We start from the raw sequence: 22,253 nt of genomic DNA on the forward strand, positions 1-22,253 counted from the left end.
ATCCACGTCACTGCAAATGGCAAGATTTCATTTCTCTTGATGGCTGCATAGTATTCTATTGTGTATATATACCACATCTTCTTTATCCATTCGTCTGTTGATGGACATCTAGGTTCTTTCCATAGTTTGGCTATTGTGGACATGGCTGCTATAAACATTTGGGTGCACGTGCCCCTTCGGATCACTACGTTTGTATCTTTAGGGTAAATACCCAGTAGTGCAATTGCTGGGTCATGGGGTAGTTCTATTTTCAACATTTTGAGGAACCTCCATGCTGTTTTCCAGAGTGGTTGCACCAGCTTGCATTCCCACCAACAGTGTAGGATGGTTCCCCTTTCTCCACATCCTCGCCAGCATCTGTCATTTCCTGACTTGTTAATTTTAGCCATTCGAACTGGTGTGAGGTGATATCTCATTGTGGTTTGGATTTGTATTTCCCTGATGCCGAGTGATATGGAGCACTTTTTCATGTGTCTGTTGGCCATCTGGTGTCTTCTTTGCAGAAATGTCTGTTCGTGTCTTCTGCCCATTTCTTGATTGGATTATTTGTTCTTTGGGTGTTGAGTTTGCTAAGTTCTTTATAGATTTTGGACACTAGCCCTTTATTGGATATGTCGTTTGCAAATATCTTCTCCCATTCTGTCAGTTGTCTTTTGGTTTTGTGAACTGTTTCCTTTGCTGTGCAAAAGCTTTTGATCTTGATAAAATCCCAATAGTTCATTTTTGCCCTTGCTTCCCTTGCCTTTGGCGATGTTCCTAGGAAGATGTTGCTGCGGCTGAGGTCGAAGAGGTTGCTGCCTGTGTTCTCCTCAAGGATTTTGATGGATTCCTTTCTCACACTGAGAGATTCACAGATGATATATGAGCAGCAGAATAAAATTGCTAGAAACAGAAATACCAAGTTATTTTATCTTAGATGTAAATTTAGCTCACCCATCCCCACATCACCCCTTATCCCATAAGAGGAAACTTTTATATGCTCATGGCAAATGATTCAGGGAAAACGATGCTAATTAACCTCCCCACCATCCCCTCCACCCAGAATGGAAAGAATCAGCAGCAGTAACATAACATAATGAACAAACACCACAAACTGGTAAAATAAAATAATACAAGGAATATGCCTTCAATGAAGATCATTAGATTAGGATAGGGATAGGACATACAGTTGTTAAACATCAAACTGATAGAATGTTCTGAGTGTTTAAAGAATGACTTTTTAGTCCACTCCTGACTTATCTTGTGTAATATTTTATTTCCCAGAATATTGTAAAAGCAATAAGGGTTTTTATTGTACTACACTAATTTTAAATAAGAAAAATGAATTGGGTGGTAAAAAAATATAAAATGAAAGCATTATAACTTGAAATTAGTGATTCTGAGTGAATGATTTGGACATGTATCCTAGATTTAACACAGAGAAAATATTTTTAAATCATATTTGAAATCATAAAGATATTTTATATATTTAAAAAATTTTTTAAAAATATTTAAAAATTATACCCTGAAAACATACTTTTAAATGGGCCAAATAAGAATGAAAATGGAAATGATGAGATTTCAAAATTAGCATGTTTAAAGTTTAAAAAAATGGACAGTTCATACCCAAGAAAAAATACAAATACCAGAAGTCCATAAATATAGTATTAGGAGACCTAAAGTTTAGAATATAATGATAACTTAGAAGAAGCAGAAAACAGAAACAGAAACACTTGGTTTGTATCTAGAGGGAAAAAATGAACAGAGAAGCCATAGTTCTGATGTTTAGAAAAGACAGAAGACAAACTGAAAAATAAGATAAAGTCCTCAAATGTTACTTTGAGTTCATTTTCTATCTAATTTGGGAATGAGATGAAAACCATATTTGTGAGAAAATATTAACAAAATAAATAAAAAACTTTAAGGAAAAAAATGTAAGAACTCCTCTAGCTAATTAGATGAGTTTAAGATTCCTAGCTCAGACAAATTACATATCCAGGGACTGAATGAATTTTTTATAAATTCATTAAACTGATGCCAAATGTCTGAAAATTATAGGAAGACCAGCAGGTGAAAGGCAAAATGAAGAGGCAAAATGTAGGCTGAGTTTCAGAGAGGAAGAAGATTAAGCCCAGACTCTAGACTAGGTAGAGCTCAACATTACCTGGTTAATTTGGAGACACATAGAAAAAGAAATGATGAAAATCTGAAATACTATAAAATAGGGATTATTTAGAAAGATTGTAGATTAAATTGAATAAATCACAGTGTACAGAGCAAGAGAGAACAGGTGCACTCTTTTCTGTGCTGATTATACTCATTTGGAATCTTGTGATAAGTTGTTCATGAAATACCTTCAGGAAGAATGTTGATACGCTAGAGGATTTTAACTCTAGAAGTAAAAGAATGATGTGACAATTAAATCCAAAAAAATTATACAGTTTGGAGGACACTGAAGGTATTTAATAACAAGAGACACTTAAGAGTGACGATTGCAAACACATATTTGAAGGGAGGACATTTGAACAGGGACTTGAATGTGTTCTATTTAGTGTCACGAAAAAAAACAAACAAACAGATGTCATAGCAAGAAAATGTTTTCTAATTTCTCCCTCTCCTCATATTTCATGGAATATAATTTTATTTGAAAATGTGGATACTAAAGTTGGATTACCACTTACTGGAGTTGTTTTATGATGGATGCTAGAAATATGGGAGAAATAGAACTGCTGACATTAAGACTTTCTTCCAAATCTGAAGTTATGAATGAGTGATTGTGTTTAATAGACACAACTATTGTGCTCACCTGTGCAACTTGGAGAGAAGAAAGTACAGTCTGCATATTTCTATACTGTTACTTGATTATTATCAATTGTAAAAAAATTGCTCAGATATATGGTGCCATTTATGAAGACCTATAGCTTATATTATTCAAAACTTGAAAAATTCCTAAAGAATATACTATAGAGAATACCCTGCATATCAAGGTGATGATCCAGATGACCCAATAGTTTTTACCTACTTATGATTTCTTTAGCCCTGTAGAAAAATACCTGGCAGAAATACAATATGTAGTGCATCACCCTAAACATCTATTATAGTCATTACATTGCCAAATGTAACACATTCTATTCCATTTAATCTGTAAATCTCCATAATTAACATCTTATTCGTTACAGAAGCTATATTTCATATATCATCCATTCATAGGATTAAGTAGTAGAGTTCCCAAGGGTAATTGCTTCATCTATCTATAAAAGAAAACAGAGCATTACACATTTTTACTTATAAAACATTTTCTCTCAATAAGTGGACTAACACATTTAATTTCATTTCAGATGTATTTCTCTTAGAAAGAAAATATGAGCCAATAAACAATGAATCAAGAGTTATAATTTGACTTCTCTGCTCCACTCTACACACTTAATGATATTAGAAAAACTATAAAAGAGACTATTTAAAAAAATAAGTGCAAAACAAACATCTTACAGAATCAAAGAAATTATAAACATACAGCAACAGTTAGTTTTAAATATGCAAGCCTGCTAGTTTTGGAACCAGAAAACAAACAGAGGAAGAAGGAAGTGAGGACTCTTTTTGGATAACAGGATTTAAGAGTTCCCTGAAATGCAAGACCTGGATATACTATAAAATCAAGACATTGGATTGGTTCCCCACTCTGAAAAGGGATGCAAAAAAGTTGTGATGGAATTCTACTTGGAGTTATGACTTATATAAGGTGGATACTTAAGGAGGTGCAATGAATGAAGCAGATACAACCATGCAGCCAACCATGTTGTGTAATTTATGCATGTATATCACCAGGGGGGCAGAACTCTGAAACAACTATATAACATTGTTCTGGTTCTGGTTGGGAGAAATATTACTATGATATATAAATTCAGATTATAAGGAAGAATGAGAACACAAACACAAACACACACACATACACACACACACACAGAACTAAAAGAGAAAACTAAATAAACAAACAGAAAGAACCCTTGCTCATTATGAACTTCCAATCCAAAGTTTGGAGATTCAAACTGATATTAGGAAATATAACAAACCAAATCAATTGAAGATTAATTTATACTAGATAAAATGAAAATAATAGAGGAAACTGAAAATGACTTTAATATAAATGTTTTGGAGAAAAATGGAAGAATATTAATAAAAAGAAAAATTGTGGGGTAGAAATTACAAAAATATATGTAGTATCAAGTGTACTCAGAAATCTTAAAAATGAGAAAATATGCTCATTGGTTAAAAAAATGGAATGAGCGCATAAAAGTATAGGCCATATACAAGTAAAGAAAGAGTATATCAAAAGACAGTTCTGAGGAATTTGTCTAGAAAGTAATAAAATCTTAAAAAAATAAAAATAAGAAAAATTTGAAACAACAGCCCATGTCTAATAGGATGTTTAGAGACTAATAATAGAGGAAATGTCTAAGAAACAGTACATGAAGTTAAAAATAACCTAGAATTTCTTTATTTTAAATACTATGAAACCTCAGACTGAAAATATGAGTGCTGGGAATGATAAACACGAATAAAAACATACTAAAACCTTTGCAGTAAAATTAAAGACAATTGACAATGAGAGTAAAGTCATGAGACCTGATAGGGTATAAGAAAGTAAGAAAGGAAGGAAGGGAGGGAGGGAGAGAGAGAGAGAGAAAGGGGGGGGGAGGAAGGAAAGAAAGAGGGAGGGAGGGAGGGAGGAAGGGAGGAAGGCAGGAAGGAAGGGAGGAAGGAAGGGAGGAAAACAAAGAAAAGAGAGAGAAAGAACAAAAGAAAGGAAGAAAGGAAGGAAGGAAGAAAGGAAGAAAGGGGAAGAAAGAAAAAAATCTCATAAAAAAGTGATAATTAAATTGACAGCAAGTTTTTTTTTTAATCATCAATATACACCAGAAATCAGTAGAGTAAAATCTAAATCTTGAGAAAACGAACTGTCAACAAAATGTTCCCTATCCAAGTGCTTTATTAGCCATAACTAAGGGCAAAAAAAAAGGCATTTTTAAAATAGATGACTATGAGGAATGCTCACATACAACGTATTGTCACTTTTTTTTTCTTTAAGATTTTACTTATTTGACAGAAAGAGAAATCACAGGTAGGCAGAGAGGCAGGCAGAGAGAGAGGGGGAAGCAGGATCGCCATTGAGCAGAGAGCCTGATGCGGGGCTCAGTCCAAGGACCCCAAGATCATGACCTGAGCCAAAGGCAGAGGCTTAACCCACTGAGCCACCCAGGCACCCCAACATAACTTCCCTTTAAAAATCTGATGAAGACTCTCAGGTGTGAACTGTGTGGAAGGAGCGAAGTGACAGGAAAGAACCATACACAGGGCACCTAGCAGGCTTGTTGGTTCAGCATCGGACTCCTGATCTCAGTCAGGGTCTTGAGTTTGAGCCCCATGCTCAGTGTAGAGATTACTTAAAATAAAGAGAGAAATTAAAAATACCAATATGAAAAAGACAAAAATATAGTAGTAATTTAACTATTATATGCAAGAACATAATTGTGACTAATGTCCATTATTAAAGCATTAGAAATTAATTTGTAAAAAAAAAATAGAAATTAACTCCTAGATAGAAACATTAAGGATAATATGAAAAAATGTATTTCCTAGGTCTTTAAAATTTGCTAAGGTTTTTCCCTTCTGTAGCCAAAGGCCAGAAGCACAGAATATAAAAATATTTACTTAAATGTGTACACTAAAAGTAATTACTGATAGAGCACAAATGCAGTGTTAAAATTCTAAACCATCAAAAGGAAAAAAAAAGGGTTCTGAGTTAGGCATAATACAGTGTGGTGGTAGAAAGAGAGAAAATGTATAACTGAGTAAAAAGAAGGTAATGAAGAATTAGAAGTCAGCAAGATTAAGCCAACCAAAATTACACTAGGATTTGGAGAAATGAAAGTCACTGGCCAAAGGATATGGGCTTGAATCAAACCTCACTGTGCAATTGGTTCATAGTTGAATTTATTGATTCAAATACTTAGCACAGTAAACTATGTATACATATATATTCTTATAATATATCTGAAATCCTGTGCTCTTAATCTAAGTTCACTTTCTTTTTGAAAAAGTCAGCTTTTGTCATTTTTTTTAAAGATATTTTTATTTGGCAGAGAGAGACACAGCGAGATGGGGAACACAAGCAGGGGCAGTGGGAGAGGGAGAAGCAGGCTTCCTGCTGAGCAGGGAATCTGATGCAAAGCTGGATCCCAGGACCCTAGCTAGGATCATGACCTGAGCCGAAGGCAGATGCTTAAGGACTGAGCCACCCAGGCGTCCCAACTTTTGCCATTTAAATACAAAAATTAGTAGCTAGTTTATTGTCTTAGTATTTATATGTCAGAAATATAAAACGCTGTTGATAGTGGCTGCTTCTACAAGAGTGAACTGAATAGCGGCCATGGGGACAGAATATAGACATTTCTTTCTTTGAATTTCTCACCATGCAGGTGTTTCTCTTGCTGTGCAATATATCTTCCCTTTGCTACCTTCAATTCACTTTCCAGCCTTCTCTACCTTCTCACTTGCCATGTGAGGCTGAACCCTGTTTCTTATAACAGTGAGCATTCTTGAGCTCTGGTGTTCTATTTGGGCTCAGTCAGTGAGGTGCTCTGACAGGAAATAGAGAGAGGTCAGGGTACCCATGCCCGTGGTTCCCTCCCTCTGAGGTTGCCTTGAACTGACTGTGTATCTTAATTGAATGTCACTGCTTCTCTCAGGGGATCCTATATCTTACAATTTTCTTCTGTCAAGTTATTGTTACTGTTCTCTCTTTCTTTCCTCCAGTTTCATGGCTTGGTGACTGCTCTATTGCTACCAAGCCCAGGTCACGGTATACTGACTTATTCTCCATCCACAACAGGAACAGTATTTGACCGTGCTGTCTGGTTCCTTCAGAAATCCCCTGGTACACTGTTCAAAAAATACATATTTATTTTGAAATGGTCACAATCTTCATGGGCTAAATGGAAATATTTTATCCCTTTCTTCCTTTTCTTAGAGGGAGGTGGAGGCTTCAGGGAATTGTAGAAGATAAAGAGTCCTATTCCTAATTAAAAAATCTCTCTCCTTCAACATCTTAAATACAAAGGCTTCTTAAAATAATACATTAACATATAAATGTCAGATACTTGTCTCCCTAGCAGCCATTTTCTTCCTCCTTTCTTCTTGCATAAAACGACCTTCCATGACAGAGACTGAAGACTATTGAAGTGTGTCTCCCCAAACTTTCTGCAGGTAATAGTGGGCAGACAACTCAGTTTTTACCAATGAGCTGTGTGAGAAGACTATCTGGGGTGAGAGGGACTTGGAGAAAGATTTTCACTTTATAAATGTAGGAGTTGAAAGAAGAAACCTTTTGTACTTTCTTCCTCAACTTCTTCCTGCTTGGAAAGCTGCTATGTTTGGATCTGCTCCTTTCAGACCCAACACTTGAATTTCACCTCTGAGGAAAGATACTGCTACCACAAGCAAGAATCAGGGTGATTTGGGACTCACTGAGGCTTTGAATCAATTCTGGAACAGCCAAGGTTTAGACTTCTCATTATGTGTAATTTAATGTTATTTTTAAGACATTCTGAATTTATTCTGTTATAGCCCAAACCATGTTCTCTTGATAGAGAAGGGAAGGTGTAAATGTCGCAAAATCTAATTTAAAATATATTAATCAAAATAAGGAATTGAATGAAGATAATTGGAGACGTCTTAGGAACTCAATTATATGAAAACATACTAGTCACATGAATAGTTGGAAGAAGTTTTATCAACAATTCTACTTCTCTGCTTACTATTGCTTCATTGCTCAGTAGAGCTTGTCACATGACTGAGTGCTTAGTTTCTGACATCACCCCCAACCCACCCCTATCAAAACTCTTATTACTACTGTGTGAGACATTAAAAAAAAAAAAGTATCCTCAGTTCTAATATTGAAATTCCACAGAAAAAGAATATTCTTTTTTTTAAAAGATTTTATTTAGGTAGTTGACAGAAGCACAGTGAGAGAGGGAACACAAGCAGGGGGAGTGGGAGAGGGAAAAGCAGGTTCCCCGCTGAGCAGGGAGCCCCGTGTGGGGCTTGATCCTAGGATCCTGTGATCATGATCTGAGCCGATGGCAGACCCTTAATGACTGAGCCCCTCAGGAACCCCAAGAAAAAGCATATTCTATGAACATGCATTAATTTTCCAACCTAGAACTTCCAACATGACTGATGGAAGGGTGGTGTAGAAGAATGGGAAAGGGATGGCAGCATTTTGCCCTGAGTACAACCAGTGGGGCTTTGCATTGCAGAGCATTTATAAATAATAACAAAACAGACCAAAAATTATTCTGCTTCATATCTGCATCATGGGTCTACAGTTCCAAACAATGTTAGTGATATAACAGTCCTCTTTTTTGAGGCAAGTACCTCCTCCTGCTTTAGGCAAGTCACCCGGTGGTTCTAGAAAAGCAGTAAAGAGCTTGTAATTGAGTGACTCTACTATACAGGCAATGCGCTAGCCAACAGGGAGAAAGTAACATTTAAAACAAGAATATTACCTGCTATTAGGGAATTTTACAACCTGGTGTCAGATAGACATTAACCACATGAAACACATGTTTATTTACATCATATTATGATTATATAGTATAATATATATCATTATATATTATTATCTCTATGTATTTACATATTTTATAGAGGTACAATTATATATTATAATACATGCATATTATAGTTTATATCATACTTGTGCTTAACACACAAACACAATGACAAACACAAATTACTTTATTTATATTCTTTTTGTGTACAACACATTAGCACTGTCAGTTCTATGATAGAAAACTAGAACAACTTGACATACACTGGGATTCCAAGAAAGAAATTTTACATAAGACATTCTTAAGACAAAGACTGAATTATATGCCAGAGGAAGAATAGGTAAGAGTGTTATGGATAGTAAATGAAGAATTTTAAATAAGGGGAAAAAGTAGGAGCAAACTAAACAACAGCAACAACTGCATTTCCTTTGAGAACTGCCATCAATTATTTGCTTTATTTTCTTCATCTGGAGAATGGGGGTGGTAACTCTACCTAACTCATTAAGTTGTGATGATTGAAGGATTTGTACTATACTTAAGGTAGTGCTTGCCCAAGAGTATTCTGCAAGCATGTCTAAGGAAATAAAAATGATGGATGGGTCATCGGATAGGAGAAAGGAAGAGAGGGAAAGAAAGGCTTAGGAAGAAAAGGAGATAGAAGGAAAGGAGGAAAGGAGAGAAAGAGGAGGGAGGAGGCGGCAAAAAGAGGAAAGACATAGAAGAAGATAGCCTTCGTATGCATGAGTTCAAAAGTTTCTCAGCTCAGGTTGTGATCTTGGTTGGGGTCCCGAGATCGAACCCCACCTTAGGCTGGCTCCCTGCTCAGCAGGGAGTCTGTTTCTCCCTCTCCTTCTGTTCATGCTCTCTCTCTCCACCTTTCTCTCTCTCAATAAAATCTTTTTTAAGAAAGTTTCTAGTCTATGATGTAGATGGATAGATAACAGATATCATAGATACATGCTGATATCTGTATCTGTACCTGTATATCTATCAAGAACAGAATTTGTGGGTCTTGAAATTTGCACATGTTCTTTTTTAAGCTGTTGGCAATCTACTTTCTAAAGGTTTTCTTTCTCTTGCCATTATTCCCCCACTTTATACAGTTACATAGATAGTTATGAAGGTTTTCCTTTTTCTATATCCCTGCCAACATTTGTCATTATAGGCCTTTTAATTTTTGTTAGTTATAAAATGAGTTCTCATTATGGTTTTCTATGCACTTTTCTGCTCATAATGAGGTTAGGTATGTTTTCACTCTGTGAAAAGTCTGTTGATGTCCATTGTTTTCAGGGGATGACCTTTGCCTGAGTTCTTTTATATATCTTATATTCTAGGGCTTTTTTCAGTTAATAACAAATTTACAAATCTGTGCCCTTATTTTCAATCTTTTGTTTTGTGACTACTTTTATTATATGTTCCAAATTATCTATCTTTTCAATCCCATTTGTCATTTTTTGTCTCGTTAGAAGATATTTTAATACTAGAAGTGTGCCATTAATCCTTATATGTTTTTTAAAGTCTTTGAGGTACTGTCTTTGATATTTATGTTTCATCTGAGGTTGATATGCATATAAACCCAATATATTTTGTCTACATTTATAATTAGTTCCACTGCTATTGACTGAAGTGACTATCCCTTTCCCATTGATGTGACTTTTTCTCATGTCTAGTTTTAAATATATATGGGTCTGTTTCTGAGCTCAATGTTAATTTAGTTATATTTCTGAAAAAAAAAGCTACTTTATTCTTTAATTATTTATATATTACTTATTAATGTCTAAATAAATTCATGTACCTGTTCCAAAAATGTTTTTGTTCTTTTTTGCCTTTTAAACTTCCATATATGCTTTTGAAGCAATTTTCAATTAATGTAAAATTTGGTTATATGAGACTGTGTTCAAAAAAATATCTGTAGCTTATAAAAGACTAGTGTGTATTTTTCTCACTTAAAATCTCCATCCAAAGGAAGCCCTACTTTATGGTATTATCAAGCGTTGTGAATTGTATTAAATTTTTGTTTGTTTGTTTCCCCATTCTACAATTTTCCCTCATCCCCATATGCCAGAACAACTTTCAACACATCCCTATTCCATATAGAAAGAAGTCAGGGAAGTCAAAGGTGAAGGGCAAATCCCATGTATTTAATGGCAAAAACTTGAAATTGCACACATTTAAAAAATTTTTCTTCAACTTCTATTATATAGAGAGAATTTAGCCTTATGACCATACTTATCTACTAGGGGGTAAAGGAATATTTTTTTTTTCCTGGATAATGATATACTAAGGATAAAATTTAAAAATCAAGATGTTACCAAAAAAGAACATAAAGGGACAGTGATCTTTTTTGTTGTTGTTAATTTATTTCTGTGGCTATCCAAATACCCATGCACTCACTTCTCAGTCATGGAACAAATTTTTTTCTCCAGCATGAAAATCCTAAATTAATATATACATAAATATCCATGAAGAATGATTAATGTTCAGCAAGTTCCAGTATGGACATTTAGTTTATACAGTTAAGAGACAAGTAATATGTTTATATACCCCATGTTGAAATAAGGATTAGGAATAGGAACACTGTAATAAAAAATAACTTGGAAAGAGGAAGAAGAAGAAACACTGTTGCCTTATCCAAAGCATTTATCAAATGTCAGTGGGTAGGACACAGCACTTTAGAAACAACTCTGTTGTTCAGTGTCTAATGTGCATTCTGGCTCTGCCTCTGGGGAATTTTTCCCTGTCTAATCATGCCCCAGATCACATTTAAGAGGAAATTGGAGAATATTCTCCCAAAGAGATTAGTGCAGGTTTGGTCTTCTGAAGGTGGTTTATTAGTTATACGATGCCTCTGCATATCAAGCTCTCTGTTTCTTTGCCGATACAATTACTTGGCTAACTTAATGTCCCCACCCCTTAAGTGTGCGATGTGCATAGTAACTTCTTAAGGATACAGTATAGAAAGCTGAGAATAAAAGAATAACTTGACACTGGAGAAAGCTGACAAACACTCCTTCTATCAAAAGTTATGTTGACAGTAGTTACTCTTGATAAGACATGAAGAAAACAGCACTTTATCTCTGCAAGCATTATCCCATGACCGCAGTTTGACCATGAGAAACACATCAGACAAAATTAAACTGATGAAGAATTTACCAAGTATCTGACCAGTGCTCCTCAAAACTGTCAAGGTCATCAAAAACAAGGAAGGTTTGAGAACGTGTTCACCATCTAGAAGGACATATAGAAATATTATGAGTAAATATTATAGGAGATCCTGGATGGGATTTTATAACAGAAAGAAGAACATGAGATGAAAGGTATAAAATGTTAGTGGGAGTGAAACCAATGCCTGGCTCAAAGCAGCAGCCTCCCAAAGTCCACTGGCCACCAAGGTTTTCTCTGGCCAGTGTCGCTCCCACTGCAACATAGGGAATATCTAAGCAAACCTCTTCAAGGATCTTTTTGGCAAAAAAAGAAATATGCAATCTCACAGTGGGCCTGGATACTGTGAGGAAGACCACCATCCATTACGAACTGAAGCTGGCTGAGATCGTGACAGCCAGTCCCACCAAAGGCTTCAAAGTGGGAACCACAGAGCACAGGAACATCAGCTTCACCGGGTGGGTTGTGGGCGGACAAGAACCGCCCTCTGTGTTCTCATAGCTTCCAGACCACACAAAGTCTCTTCTTTGTGGCTGACAACAAGGACAGAGGGCTTTTGAACGGGACCCATGAGGAGATCATGACGATGCTGATGGAGGATGAACTCATCAACACCGCTGTCCTACTGGTGTTCAGGAACAACCTGGACCTCCCCAAGCCATGAATGCGTCCAAGACAACAGAGGAGCTGGATCTTCACTCTATGCACTGCAGGAAATGGTATGTTTAGGCCACCTGTGCCACCAGCCTAGACAGGTTCTGGACGCAATGGACCGGCTGTCCAATCAGCTGTGGCACCAGAGCGAGCTGTGCTCCAACCCTTCGCGCTCAATCCCTTCCCCCTATCTCCCACCCCTGCTTTATTCTCCAGGTGTATGTGTGCCAGAAGGTGTCCCCACAGTCAGTCACACTGTGCTGCAGCATGCTGTGTGCAGCCCCATTTTTATTGAACACAGTTTTTCTTCCCAATGAGGCAGTATCTAGTACTCCTGTACAATATTACTCAGCTTTGTTGTTGTTGTTGTTATTATTACTGTAGAGAGAGAGAGACTCAGTCTACTATTCAGTACTGAGAAGGGATTTTAGACACACAGAGTCTCCAGGAATCACTGTGTGGGAACAGCCTTGGCACTCCTCCTCTAGGGTCCATTCTGCATGGTCACACTGGGGCCCTGTAGTTCTCTCTGTGTGGGGTCATCCTGAATCCGCTGGCCTTTATGCTTGTACTTGTGATTACATAGCAACCCCCCTGGAGACAAGTTGGGGGCTGCAGCCACTGCTAGTGAACCCGTCTGAGGGTCCCCGGCCTTCATGTGCATCACTGTGTGCATTATGGGGTCTCACCAGTGGAGTGTGGCCAGGTGAGTGGGACAGTCACCCTAGAGCCTCAGCCCCTGGAGCCCTCATTTTTACATGCTATCACTCCCTCTGCCTGCAAGGGTCAGATTTTCCATTAAAATGAAGACCTCAAGTTTTTTCTTTTGTATTTTGAGAAACACTGAAGAAACAGGAGCTGTTCAACTTCATCTTGGGGAAATCCTTGGAACTGGTTTATTTGGTGTCCTGAAACCTCTTAGGGCTTTCAATACACAAAAGCAGTTTTGTATACTTTTGTTTATATACTTATTTTTGATTTTCATTTTGACAAATGCTGTAATTATAGTGACTAAAATAAAATTTCTGAACTACTAAAAAAGCTATAAAATCTTAATAATTTACTGTAAATAAAAATATATCAATAATACTTTGTTAGTTGTGACAAATGGACCACATTAATATGAGATGCTGATAATAAGGAAAACTGGATGCTGGATACAGAACTTTTCTGCTCTGCTTGCAACTTTTCTATTAATCCAAAATTGTGTTAAAATAAAATTTACCAAAAATTTTAGTAGTATCTTGTCCATTTATGAATGATAATGTCCAAATATTCTCTCTAAACATGATTCAAATCTGAAGTGTTTGGCTTTCAATTTAATATTCTCAGCTCTCTTATTCTTTATCCCTCCTGACCTACATCAAAATAATGGAGGATGTCTTGCTAGACAAGACAAGATGTCTTGTCTAAACAGAGTTTGAATGTCCTTCCACAAGGCATCTATGAAAAATTCTAGGCTTAGGGTTTTAAACCACCTAAGTACTGTGCATTACGGATCCAGAAATCTGTGAAGGCAGGCTTGTCTGTATTTGCCCCTTTACCCTAAACTATTTTCAAAATTTCAGCTGCCAATCATGATTTGTCACTTGTCTTCCCCCAATGTGGAGAATATTGAGAGACTGAAGGTCTACATAGTGGGAGAGCTCTAGTTTAATCAGTAAATTTAATTCTTACCAGAAGGTAATTGCACAGCTACAATTTTAATTTAATAAAATACTGTCTTAGAATTCATTCTTGGAAAACATCTGCTATACATTTTTTAAAATATCAGAATTGACTAAGATTGCTCTCATTCCTGGACCATTGAGGATCTAGTAATCTTGCTGGAAAAATAGAGAATACATGCCCTGCTCCAAAATTCCAAGTGGTTGTTTAATTCCTCTTTATGAAAGCCAGGAAAATGTGTCAAATTATGATTTTATTTGCATTAGTAAGTGCTCATTTATAATGGTTGGCAAAACATAACAAAGACCAATAATTATGTTGCTGACATCAAAGTACAGGTTTAGACACAGGGTGAATAGATTATTTAATGGAAGAGAGAAAGGGAAATTTTTCATCCAGGATTTAATCTTGTGGATGCATGATTCTGACTCCTACATACCTTCTGTGCATATTGTGATCTATATTCATTTAGGGTTGAAGCAAAAACTGCAAATAAAGTTGCCTTCAGTTAGAAGGCATCGTCCTTTCTTTAATTTTTATTAGAATGCCATATGCTCCATTGCTGGTAGCCTTCAAAGCAACCCTAGGTTTTCTTCTTATGCTCACAGCTCCAATTTTGTCCAGGCTTCTGTCCTGAAACTTTGGTAAATCTTGTTGGAAAGACATTCTATGGTGATTCCACAGTGATCCCACAGTGGTACCACCATGATTGGTCAGTGAATGAATTCCAGTGACTGACATGTGATTGAATGCCAGGCAGTGAGAAATAGGGGCATATCCGCAGTGGTCAGAAGTGTTTTGGGCATAGGTCTCTGGCACCTAATACACAAAATGTAAGGTCCTTTACTGGCTTGGTGTGATGTGATGCCTGATGCTGCTGCAACCGTCTTGTGACCATGAGAGAGACTAACCAATACTCCCAGAATGTCAGCATAAAAAGATGAAAATAAGCTACGGGGTACTGAACTGCTTACTTCCAAATTGCTGTTATGTAATAGAATGAATTTCTTGAGTGCTTAAATCATTTTAATTCATTATTTGTTCCTTGCAAGTGAAAATATCTTACCAACACAGATGACTTATTATTAAAAAGTTCTGTACACTGTGAAGTAAATGAAATTTACCAAATTGTAACTATGTGCAATAAAAGTCTGCTCTAATGCAGTTAGTTTTAAAGCAGGTAGTTATTTTTAGAGGCTGCATATAGAACATGGCTTCTTAGTATTTACTTGTTTGATAAATTTAAAATATTGATTAAGTTTAAATATTTACATATATTTTATTAAGTTTAAAACTAATATAAAGAAATTAAAATGCATATAGTTGTATAATTAATATAGCAAGCAAAAGTAAGTCTCTTTTTACCTGAGGTAATTTTTTGTACTTTGTAAGGAGAGGGGGACTATATGAAGGATACTATATTCCAAATCTCTGAATACTTCTTTTAAAATATTAGTTTATTTTACCTCAAATTATATTCACACATTTTTCCTGTGCATTTTAGTTTTAAAACTGACTCTCACTCTTAACTCTATATAAATTATCTGTATGATCACATAGTAAAAAAATAGAAGATAGCACCAAAGTCCTTAAAAATAGTCAATATTGAATAATATGACAATAGAATTACACTATTGTAGGTGACACAATCATAAATTATATCATTAGTTATGTGATAAAAATATAATTTTATCTAACCTATATAAAGAAATTAAGAATTCTCACCACCAAAGATGAGGCTTACTTTTGCACTAAGACATATTTTTTTTTATTCATTGAAACTTTTTAACTTTGTGAAAAACAGCCTAAAATAATTTTGACAGACTAATGATAGTAAAGCCCACTGTGTGATATTTCTATCAATGTAAATTATTTCCTTCATATATCACTTCATTTATTTTGTACATTTCCATTCTGGTCATCATTCATTTTATATCTTGAATGATTTTGTATCTCAAATCCTAATTCACAGACAGTACTTAATTATTTTGATTGTATGTCCTAATAACATCCTCTGTGAATTTAATTTTATGAATACATGAATAACTATTTCTCTTACTATCTACATTACTGATGAGATTTTATCTGTTTATAAACATCCTCTTGTTAGCCTAGAATTAGAATTCATCAAAAATAATATATATCCTAATGATTGAAGTGGTTCTAATATCAAAAGCCGTTAGCCTACAAAATTCTGCAAAATTTGACACTATTTTTATTTGAAATATAGTCCAGTTCTACAAAATTCTGCAAAATTTGACACTATTTTTATTTGAAATATAGTCCAGTTCACTCTGAAATTTGGTCTGAGACAAGGTTCACACTATTGTACTGATGAAATTATCCCAGAGATGTTAATACATAAAATAACAATGTTTTATTTTTCCAGATCAGGACACAACCCTGTTGATTAAAATTTGGGAGTATACTGAGTTCAATCTATGATCGTTCAGCCTAATGTCCCATACAGTAGTTTTTACTGTAATTTTATTTCACGTAAACTGTAACTGCTTGGAATAGATCTCAAACATGATAAACTGAATTTAAAAATCTTATGGGCTTCCTTATTCAGAAGTCTCATTAACTTATAAAAATGTGTATGAAATATTTCCTATTATCTTTGATTTTAGAAGTTTGCTGAGACAAAGATCTGCTTTTTAATTTTTTGGCGTCCCTTTATGTATTAATTATATCCCTTTTTGCTGTTTACTTTTCCCCTCAAACTCTTTAGATTTTCAATATAGGGTTTCACCCTCATCCCTAAGTCTACTGTGTCTTCTTTTCAACACAATAATCTCATTGGATAGCTTTTTTTGATGGTGGAAATTGTGATGTGAGAGTTAGACAGATACATATATATAAATGCATAAAAATACTTTGTGTGGATCTATAGTGGCTATGTATTAGATGGATTTTATTTATAGTCTTTTCATCTTCTCTATGTCTTCACTAAATTTTTCTAATTTAATATCAACCACAGTGATCCAACAGAATGGTAGATTTGTATGTTTTTATCCTTTATCTTGATCATTGTTTTATATATTGTGGAAATATAGTATTAGATGCATAAAGGTTTAGAATGATTTTAAAATCTGGCATACTGACTTTTTAATTTGATATGTTTTAATACTTTATTACTAGTTTGTCTGTTTTTCCTTTTGGCTATTATTACTGGTTTAACAATTTTCTTTTTACTAGTATATTTTCCATGTTTCATTTTTAAATTTGTGTGATCTTATCTTCTGGATGTGTTGATTGTTTATATTGCTATAGCATATGACTCCCTCAACCCCACTCATACACACCTAATAGCTAACACAGGCCATTCAGCATCAGAAGACTTTGAGCTATTGACATCACATCTCAAAGAAAACTGAAAGTTCCTTTCCTGAATATGAAGAGTGAAATACTTCCTTGCCAAACCCAACTTCGAAGACAGCTTTTAGTCATTAACTTTCCAGAGTGGGTGTATAAATATCCCAGCTCCCTCAGTCCTCTAGTAGGTAATTCTGATATGTATGTTTTTTGCAGTTTCCCAGAGGTGGGATTTTTTGGGTTTTGTTTGTGTGTTTCTGTTTTTGTTTTAAGATAAAATCTTACTCTATTCATTAGTAACTAAATGCATATTCTTTGCTGACTGCTTCCCCAGTTCCCACTCCTTTGCTTATGTTCATGAAAATACCAAAAAAATTACATGTACTTAAATCCTTGTCTGCTAAATCTGTTTCTGGGAGAACCAGCAGAGAAAATCAACTTCTCAATATTCAATTTGTTAAACAGAAAATTTATTTATATTTACATATATTGTGATTTTTTGAGATATTAGATTCATTTCACCATCTCAATTTACCCTTTTGATTTGCCCCATATTTGTAATTTTCTTTATCATTTGGAGTATAGACAGCAACAAGATACTTTGGGATTTACTTTTTTCTTCATTTGATTTCACCCAAGGGAAAGGAAAATCCAGAAGAAGCTTGAAATTGATTTCAGGAGTTTTAATACAAAGAGGAAAAGAAACTTACATGTTAAACTAGAGCAAACATTTAACAAATAGGACTCTTATTTCAAATTACCAGAACAAAAGACATGGAAATAATTATAAATTGCTGAGAAATAGTTTATGCTCAAGCATGTGTTTTAAACATTTTTTAAAAATTAATATATGAAAATATATTATTTAAAATATAAAATATGATTTATTTTGCAACTTTGAAGGCAGGAAGGAATTGTAAAAATTGAATAATGATTAGTATAATAATAGTAACTATCATTTATCAAGTACTTGCTAAAACAAAGACAGAGTACTCAAAACATTATATGCATTCTTTCCTTACTCTTCATCCCAACCTTGGGGTTTTACACTGTTATCCTTAGTTTTTAATTACAGATGAAGAATCTGAAGTTTCCATCCATTTGGTAAATTGTCCATATCACAGATAGAATATCCCCAGGTTATTCTGAAACACATGATCTGAATAGAAGGAAAATTTAAGCATATTGGAAGAGGATGAAGTTGAAACTATTTTCCTGAAACAAAAATAGAAAATGTTTTCAAGTATTTAATACTATTCTGAAGCACAGTGTTCTACATTATGTAGTACTATAATAAAGATACTGTTATCTTCTTTTTTAAAGATTTTATTTATTTATTTGACAGGCAAAGATCACAAGTAGGCAGAGAGGCAGGCATAGAGAGAAGGGAAGCAAGCACCCTGATGAGCAGAGAGCCCGATGTAGGTCTTGATCCCAGGACTCTGAGATCATGACCTGAGCTTAACCCACTGAGCCACCCAGGTGCCCCAAGATATTATCTAAAAACCATCTGCTATCTAAACTTTTTAAAAACTATATTATAAAATTTCAAAAGAGATTATTTTCATTGCTTCATAAATGTCCCCTCAATCTATATTTTAGGTTCAGACTTCAGATTATCTATCCATTTATCTACATGCTTATCAATCTATCTATATACCTGTCAAAATTTATTCTGCTTCTGCATGGAATCTTCATAAGCTGAGCCCTACGATTATCTTAGAATGTCATAAATGTTTATAACATCCTAGTATGCTGTATTTCAACACCACTAACTCTACCTAGTTTGAGGTCGAGTGCTATAAAATGTAAACAAATATTGACTTAAAAGTGAAATAAAAATAAAGCCACCCACCTGGGTGGCTCAGTCAGTTAAGAGTCTGCTTTTGGCTCAGGTCATGATCAGAAGGTCCTGGGATGGAGTCCCACATCAGGCTCCTTGCTCCTCAGGGATTCTGTTTCTCCCTCTGCCCCTCCTCCACTCATTGTCTCCATCTCTCTCTCTCTCAAATATTAAATAAATAAAAATTTAAAAAGGGAAATAAATATAGTGTTTTAGAGCAAAGATCAATGCATTTATTCAGAAAAAAAATTTGAGTTTCCTATGTATTTAGTAATCATAAGCTTCTGATCTAGACTTTTAACATCTTAAACTTCTCTTCCCTCCCCACTCCCCCATCATAAGCATAAAACTATCTCCCTATTGTTAGCAGGGTTGTTGTAATGGTTAAATGAAGTCAGGGTAAGTGCTGTAAACACTGTCAAGTGTTATATAGGGAAAATCGAATTAGGGTATTACTGTTAATAAAGTAATAATTTACAGGAATTTCCCAGTTATTGTCTCCTTTACTGTCTCTCTGATGGACTGTTTTGTCTTAGCCACTTAAACTATGTCCACCATAGATAGCCTCTATGATCTTGACTTTTTTCTGATGCCAAAATGATAACAATCTTGATTACCACCTATTAAAATTATAGCAGAAAAACCCAATTGCCAATCCTGACTTTATTTCCCATAAGGATCCTGTATGAAGATACAGCCTGTCATACTATCTCCCCAGTAGAATCAATAGAGTTCTCACTAAAAATTTTGGTGATTTCAGTATTAATATTAAAAATTCTTTTAGTACCTTAACCCCAGAAGTTCTTTAAGTGCCTCAACTTCAATTATTTTGCCCTTCACCCATTCACTCTGTGGTCATGCCCTAGTCTTGCTATTTCCAACAGCCATACCCCTTCCTTAATATCAGCTTCAACCACTCCATTCTCCAACCAGGGCCTCCTATCTTTTCAGTTTTACTCCGTATTATCATAGTTTTCCAAAAACCTCTTTTTTCCTTCTGAACCTTCTTCAATCCATTGACCTACAACTGGAATTCATCCCCTCCATGTCTTTGTTTTCTTTATTTCCTGACCTGGTTTCATTACAACCATTCTATTTCATGAACTTGGAATCCCTTTCTCCCTCTCCTTTTCCCTTTATGCAATCTCCTCTTTTGGAAAATTCCAACATCAGTTAAGTGTGACTCTCTATCTGTTCTGTTGCTGTATGTGAGTGACTCAAAGTGGCTGGAGGAAAACACATACCCCCACTGACTGATTTGTCTTTTAACTCATGGCCAGTAACCTCATCATCTTCCTTCGCACTCAAAGAGCAGACTTAATGTTCCTTGCCTTATATACGCTCCAATTATAACCTCAAGGATGATGTCTTTGTATTGCATCTTTCTTCTCAAACATCTTTTAAAAAATCTGGGAAAGTATGCAGAATCAGAAATCAAACTCTAGGATCTCCTTACCCATCTAACTGCATTTGTACTCACATACTGGTTATCTTCTTGGTTTAATTTTTTTCTTATCTGTATTACTAAGGCCAAAGGCCAAATCCTATACTATTGCAATGCAATTATCCCCTCCCAAACTATCTTGTTACATTCTTTGTATTTATTTACCATTTAAATTAATTATTAGTTAAAACCAAACACAGAATACATTTTAAAATGTTTTTAACTATATATTTTGTATATCAGTCATGTGAAATATTTCAATGATTAAGCTGAAGTCCCCAGTGAAATTTGGTTGGTAAATCAATCAGACAATTATTTGCCCTCATCTTACTTGATTTATCAGAAACAACTGACACAACTGATCACTCCCTTTATAGAAACAGATTCTCCACCTAGTACCCAGGACCCATACCCTCCCAATTCTCCTCTACCTTCACCTTCCAGCCACTTTTGTTGGTTCCTTTTCTATATTTTGAGCACTTCTTTTTTTTTTTTTTTTTTTAGTCTATATTCCTTATTGAAATATACCTACACAAAATATGTCAGTGCTTCTGGGTCTTAACAAACAGAATACCCAAATCTGCATTTCTGTTTTCATTCTCCCCTAAACTTACTTCTCCTTCAATGGTCCCCTTTTCAGTACATAAACAACTCCCTTCTTCCTGTTGCTCCCACCCAGTACCTTGGATTCATCATGGATTCACCTCTTTTTCCTTCCTTACGTGTTAGTAGAAAACACTATACAATTACTATGTGATTACACTGTCCTAGCTGCTGTATACACATAAACACACACTTTATGTGTGCACACATAAATATATACTTTAGCAATGAATTTTTGTAATAACTAAGGTAGGAAAGTATAATTATTCATTTTTTTACAGAGAAGGCATCATGGTAATTTTAAGTAGCACCTGGCTATAAAATATAAAACAGCCAGTTCTAGGATTTAAACCAAAGTAGTCTGTCTCCAGTGTACACACTCTTAAATTTGTCTCAGCCTATTATGCTTTTGAAATATAGCCAAGATCCAATCCAATCAGTTCTCGAGGTCTTTAGTTACTGACTTGCTCTATGCAACCACTGTCTAATTCTAGGGTTTCCGTGTCCTGCTAACTACTTTCCAGACTTCTACTCTTACTCTCTATAGTTCAAATTCAGAATTATTTGCATTTTTAAAATATCCACATATCAATCTCTCTGTTCAAACTCCTACAATTCCTTCTCATCTGTCTCTCAAAAAAGAAAAAAAAATCTTACCCTATAGGCATTAGTAGATCTGCCCCCAAGCACTCTCTCTTTCCTTTCTGAATTCACACTCTACCTCTCTCCCCCTCTCGAGCTTCCAGGCTTACTTGCCAAGTTCCCTCCTGCTTTGCATATTAAATTGCCTTTGCCATTCTTTCAGTCCGGAATACCTTTCTTTTGGACACCTGCTTGTCTTGCTCCCTTCTCCGTCAGTCTGCTCAGACATTACTTTTTTAGGTAACTGTCCCTTAACACCCCATAGAAAATAAAACCAATCTCTCTCTCTGCTTATTATTCGACCCTGTTTTCTTCTTAGCTGAGGGCTCTGTTG

General features: G+C 35.2%; 1 pseudogene; it reads left to right on the forward strand.

The window, feature by feature from the left end:
* LOC125093178 (ADP-ribosylation factor 1-like) overlaps positions 1-12,721 on the forward strand; it is an 89,338-nt pseudogene extending 76,617 nt beyond the window's left edge.
* Positions 12,722-22,253: the final 9,532 nt, after the last annotated feature.

This window comes from Lutra lutra, chromosome 1 (genome assembly GCF_902655055.1).
Source record: "Lutra lutra chromosome 1, mLutLut1.2, whole genome shotgun sequence".
In the NCBI taxonomy this organism is placed as follows: Eukaryota; Metazoa; Chordata; class Mammalia; order Carnivora; family Mustelidae; genus Lutra; species Lutra lutra.